The following is a 6529-nucleotide window of genomic DNA, read 5'->3' as shown; positions in this document are numbered from 1 at the left end:
GTTTAAGAAGAGGATATGAGGACTACCACACAGAGGAGAAAGTTTCAATCCTCAGTTGGGTCATTGTTCCATCATAGCCTTTTCTTTAATCTCCCCCACCCCACCACAGAACATAAATTACACTGGTTTTCTGCATATCCACACATCCATAATAAAACCTCACCTGTTTATTCTTGCACGGCCTTGACTGTTTCTCAGTTCTATAAAGGCATCTCAAATGATTTTCCCCTTTTGGACATCATATTTCCATGATAGGTTATTGCAAGCACAGCTGTATGTTTGAGGGTATGTCTACAGCCACTGGTGCAGGTAGGTAATTGTAGACTCTGGACTTTAGAGGATAATATGTATTGCTACACTTCAGGACTGGCCCAATACATTTTGGCACCTGAGGTAAACCACAAAATGGCTCCTTCCCCACACCAGGGAAGAAGGGATGAGTAACAATCCACATCAGGTACAAGGCAGACAGAAAGATTTACATCAGGATCTGCTGCCCCTGTGGATCCTGATGCCTGAGGTGGTCATCTCTCTTGGCCTCAAGTAGGCTGGCCCTGCTACACTTCCTTAAGCAGGCGCATGTTGCATCTGGGGGCCCTGAAGCTCATTCTACTGCATGGGGGCCCTGGATATCTGCCCCCAAATCCTGACCTAGCAGCACCAGTGTCTACAAGTGGCTAAGAATGGGGGAGCACAGGGGCAATTGCCCTGGCCACAAAATTCTTACGGGTGCAAAATTTCAATACCTGGTGCTCCCTCAACAGAGCTATGTGCTTCCATTGCTGAGCAATGTTGAAAATAGCTTCTCTATATGAACCAGGAAGTGATCTGTCTGGACAATGGAACAACTCTTTTTTTCTTATCTCTGCAGCTACAATGTCCAGAGTGACATGGACGTTGTTAGGCAGTTGAATGTGCATGTGTATTCCATTTTGCCCCTCTCCACACAACCCCGGGCACTATCAACCCATGCTACACCACTGGTGTCTGTCATTTAAATGCTTGAGGAAAAGTGATCTGCGAGCCCCCAATGAATACTACAAACACCCAAGGAATGAGGGCCAAATCAACACATTTGGTTGTGTAGTCTGAGCATATCCTGAATCAGCGCTGTACTTCCAGTGCAGCCACAGTCTCATCCTCCTAGATATCATTTAACAATGCCCATAATTTATGTGCCCAACAAATTCAAGGTAGCCATTTGCAAAAAATAAAAATCTGACCCACTTTTCCTTCTCATTTAGGCTCCTTTCTAAATATATACTGGGAGGGAATGAAGCAGAGTCAGGAGAATTGTGCTTCATTAGGTGAAAAGGGAGCTATGTGAGAGTGTAAGGTGGGCACCCCTCCCTCTTTTCCCCCATTGGGGACAATAAATCTGATCCAATGCTCTCTGATCAACAGCAATGTGAAAATTGCAAACCTGACCAGTACATCAAACAGGAGTTTGAAAAACACTTTGTGGGAGTGGGGGGGGGATGCTAACTGTGCATCCTTCTCCTGTGACTGCACTGATATTAAATCTGGAAATAGCACAGAACAACCACCACTACAAACACATAGACACAGAAGCTGTCAAAACAGAAACCAAACAAAATCCCTAATGGGGACTTGGGGTGAAAAGAGCAAAAAAAGAAGAGTATGCAGCATAGGTTTGTGATTATATTTAAATCTTTAGGCAGCAGATAAGGGGATTCCAAAATTCTCTCTGTCTAAGCATTTTTTGCAACCAATGAAAGGGAATTGTTAATCAGGCTGAGTGCAAAGGCAATTTCCAGAGGACACTATACAATATGATATGGACTTGCCATTTGGTCTATGAGCAGCCTGCAGGATCTCTGAGCTGCCCTCTGCTTTGATTTCTATGTACTGTGAAATGATATAGAAAAGCTTGTTTGAGATCCTATAGAAAGCTTGCCAACTTCTTCCAGAAGGCTTCTTGGCAACCTATGGTCAAAGACTTGGAATGACCCAGCAAAGCATCCAGTGCAGTTCTCTTTCGCTTCTAACGCAGGGCAAAATGGGGAATCAGCACACAAAGGCCATCTTTCCCATAGGGTTTAGTGGTATGTTGCGCCAGGACACCGGCCTCTCAGGGGCGCCCCAGCAAGTGGGGGAGCTGTGCGGCTTTGCCAACGGCCTCCACTTTCCCTGCACGCCCACCAGCTGCGCCCCACCAACCATAAGGCTGGCAGGCATGCAGCTTCCCTCCCCAAGCCTCCTCGGGAGGAGAGTGATCCCCGCAGAGGCTTAGGATGGAAGCTGCGCCCTGCCAACCATAATGCTGGCGAGCGCGCAGCTTCCCTCCCAAGCCTCCCAAGCCTCTGTGAGGATCATTCTCCTCCCGAGGAGGCTTGGGCGCAACTTCACTCCCAAGCCTCTGTGAGGATCACTCTCCTCCCGAGGAGGCTTGGGCGCAACTTCACTCCCAAGCCTCTGTGAGGATCGCTCTCCCGCAGTTGCCCCCCCCCCCGATGGCTGGCAGTGTGCAGCCACTGCCACCCCAACACTATCCGTGGTAATTTGGGGGCACTGGGCAGATATTTGCACCCCGGTGCCGCATCTGCTACAGACGGCCCTGACCGTGCTGAACAAATTAATGGAGGACAGATCTAGCAATGGCTTTTGCTAGTCATAACAGCTGAGACAAAAACTCCCTTGATCAGAGATGAGCTCCATGGTTCTGGTGGTCACATGCTGGGCAAACAAAAGGTGGTACCATTCTCAGGCCATCTTTGTCTGCCTCACAGATCCCCCTCCCCAGCCCACAAGGCTGGCAAAAATTAGCTCAGGACTGCAGCTGAAATGAATTTGCATGGAGCAAGTTGGAATTCTCCAGCAAAATACCTCAATTTTTGTCTGCTCAAAAATCTGACTATATATATATATATATATATATATATATATATATATATATATATATACCGGTATCTCAGACATATTCTCCAAAGCTTAATATTCTCAGCATTACCAGTTTTAAATTTTGCAAGACATATGATTGTTTTTAAAAAGGCATGCTAGCCTGGTTAGCTCAGCTGGAGATGATCCTGAGGGTCCCTTCCAACTCTACAATCTATGATTCTATGAGGACCATGTTTGCACCAGAAGTGGTTGACCCGGAAAGCTGTCTGTGGACAAACGCCAGCTGCCTCGGCCTGAAAGCGAGATGACCATTGCACCCCATAGTCGCCTTTGACTGGACTTACCGGTAACTGTCCAGGGGTCCTTTACCTTTTTACTAGTATCCTTAAAATTGACTAAGATTTAAAAGATTGAAGTGGTTTTTTTAATGGAATATTCCAAAAAGGAAAGTCTCTGAAGTGAAACTCGAAAATGCTCAAAATTCAAAATATCACTTCAAAAAATCATTTTATAAACAGAAAAACAGAGCTACATGTCAGACAAGCACTTGAGAAATCAAAAAGTCTTTATTAACATTTAACATGCAATTAAAGCTTCCAAATAATCCTGGGAGTTGTAATTTATCCCCTGAAGTGCCTAGTGTCTTTCATAAACTACAGTTCCCAAGAGTCTTTGAAGGGAGGAATGTGATTTAAATGTGTGGTACATTCACAGTCTAGATAAACTATATTTCAAATGGAATAATTGAGGTGACCTGGAGGGCTTCACTGGAGAAGTAGTTCCTTAGCTGTAGCACCAACACTGAGAAGGCACCAGCCTGGTTACCAAGAGAACTAACCATAAGGAATTTTGTAATGGTTACTGGGCCAATTCAGGTTTAAAGTTGCAAGCTGTAATGTCACCCTGGAGTCTTCTGTAGAAATAAAAAATATGGATTTGTGCATGATATTTCCTCATGGGTGGATGGCCAGCTTTTCATGGACACCTACCATGAAAATGTGTCTACATGAAAAGTTTAACTTCTGTTGTGCTGCTTCAAATGTCGTTCTCCAACATTGGCTAACTGAAACAGGCATGCAGCTGCAGACAAACGTATCTGTCCTTGTTTCAGGCTTTCCACACACCATAAATCAGAAGGTCTTGTGAAGAGGCAATCTTCACTTAGTTAGACTTCCCTACAGTGTGAAGAGTTGGAGAGGTGTGTGAGAGAAAGAGAGAGAAACTGACCATCACAGGCTTTCTTCTGTTGGACATACAGCATTAAAAGTCTATACAGGAAAAACTGCCCATTTGGTGGATCATTCCTCTGCACAAATGGAAATAAAGAGTTTGTAGTCATGTCAATAAAAGATCTTTATGGAAACTGTTGTTATAGTTGAGCTGCTGGTCCTAATGGTGGCAATCTCACACATCTTTTCTCATCAGTGTTATGAACCATATTGATCCAAGTGCCTTAAGAATGGTGCAAAATGTTTGCGGACAGCCTCATCCACACTACCCAACTAAAGGATTTGGGTGTAAGCTGCTACAGCCCCAGTGCTTTCAAGACCTTAAATCCACAAACTTTCACTTAAAAGGGATTTTGGATTGGGTCGAGAATATAAAGGTGTGTGCTTACACGTCCATATTCATCTATATTCAGAGGCACTGACTAGCATTTTTCTCTCACTGGGGATCTACTGCAGCTGATTTTTTTTTTTAATGTTAAAGATTTCCCCCTAAATGTTAAGGAGATGGAGCCATGAGGACTAGAACCATTTTTTTAAATGCAGCTAAAATGGGGAAATGAGAGGTGTCTCTTAATCAAAAATATTCCTTGTTTCCCTGATTTCATTTGCAAGATTCACACATGTGTGTTGTGTTGTGCCTTAAATGGCTGTGGTGCCATTATCCACCTTCAGCCTTTTGAGAAAGGTGGGTCACAATAATCGAAGCAAATGCAGAAATAATGTTGCGCATGCCTTAGCTTGTGGCAGCTCCTTGAGTGAGTGCAAAGCTAATATTTCTCCCTAACTACAGGTGGAGGAAGAAGGACAGAGGAAGAAAAAACTGTGAGGAGATCATAGAATCATGGAGTTGGAAGAGACCACAAGGGCCATCCAGTCCAACCCCCTGCCAAGCAGGAAACACCATCAAAGCATTCCTGACAGATGGCTGTCAAGCCTCTGCTTAAAGACCTCCAAAGAAGGAGATGTTTCTGATCATAACTTAGTTCACTCAGGGAGAGCCCAAAACAGTTTACACCCGCAGATGAGCCTACTGGAGGCAACTCAGACTCCCAAATGAACATATATACCTGAACAAACAAACAAACAAAACCAACAGCAAATCTGGGGATTTAAGGTGCACTTTCTAATTAAGCTTAAGCGCATTAGGCTAATGAATTCATCAGTTACACACAACACAAGCGATATTGCTGTGTTTTTAAATACCTGCTTGTGAGGGCTGGGGGAGCTGTAGAAGCGTAATACCTTTCATTCTCCGTTCATTCTGGACAATGCGAACGCCTCGGGATACCTGGCCTTTTCTTCTCCCTCTCTTCCCATAGGGATGCTCCACCTGCAGCGCTTGCAGATGGAGACCTAGTGCTGGGTCAGTAAAAAAATAATTTAAGATTAAAAAAAGCACGCGGAGGCTTCGTTTACCCCAGACATGACAGGTCCTATGCTGGCTGAAAGGGTTCTGTCCGACCTCAACACTTCCAAGGATGCCGTCGGGCTGGGGGTGTCAGCAGGCCAAGTCAAGGGTAGTGGGGAGAAAGAGAATTCATACCTAAATTCGTGGGCTATGCAGCCGAAACGTAAAAACCTCCACATTCCCACCCACCCCGTCTTATGTACGCACAACACACACTCTGATCTACAATTGATTATTAACCAGAGCTGCTTTTGCTTTACACGGGAAGCTTGGCGTGCGTGGGGGGGAGAGACAAGCACAGCAGAACACGTCGGTTGCTTTCACAGGTTTTGAAATGTACAAAGGAAGCAAAAAGTTAAAGCTTCCTTCCTGCCCTGAGATCCCCTTCCCCCCATTTTTTTTCCCGCTCTCCCGTTCCCCCACCTCCCTCTATCAGATCTTGGGCGACGAAAAAAATGTCTCTTTAGAAACAAGTTCCTGATCCAATCAGAACACACGATACACTGCAGACTCTCTCTCTCTCTCTCTCTCTCTCTCTCTCTCTCTCTCTCTCTCTCTCTCTCTCTCTCTGTGTGTGTGTGTGTGTGTTTTCTAAATGGAATGCGTGTAGGTAGGTAGCAGGTTAGTAAATGCAGAGCTGTGCAAGGAGGGAGGGCGCGATATGTACTGAGTTTCATCATCAACACATTTCAAGCCACGTTCCACTCAGCTGAAGGAGACAGATCCCCCCTCCATCGACGTGATTTTCAGGTTCGGGGTGTTCTTAGTTCCTTTATTTTTATAGACTTTCACCTCGATCCTGACTCAGCACGTGGTCTGGGCACTGAAATGAGCTTCCCAGTAATCCTTGTTAAGCACCTCTGCAAAATACGGTAAGCTGCTCCGTCAATGCACCGAGATCTACAGGTACGTCTCCGCTGGAACTAATGTGGGAGACAACTTTGCGCGTTGGGAGCTGACCGGTTGCATAGGAACGAGTCAGACAATTGGCCTATTATCAAGCTCAGTAGTGTCCACATGGACCGGCAGA

Source organism: Lacerta agilis, chromosome 6 (assembly GCF_009819535.1).
Source record: "Lacerta agilis isolate rLacAgi1 chromosome 6, rLacAgi1.pri, whole genome shotgun sequence".
NCBI classification, from domain to species: Eukaryota; Metazoa; Chordata; class Lepidosauria; order Squamata; family Lacertidae; genus Lacerta; species Lacerta agilis.
The sequence above is the reverse complement of the archived record's forward strand: the minus strand, read 5'-3'. Positions refer to the sequence as shown.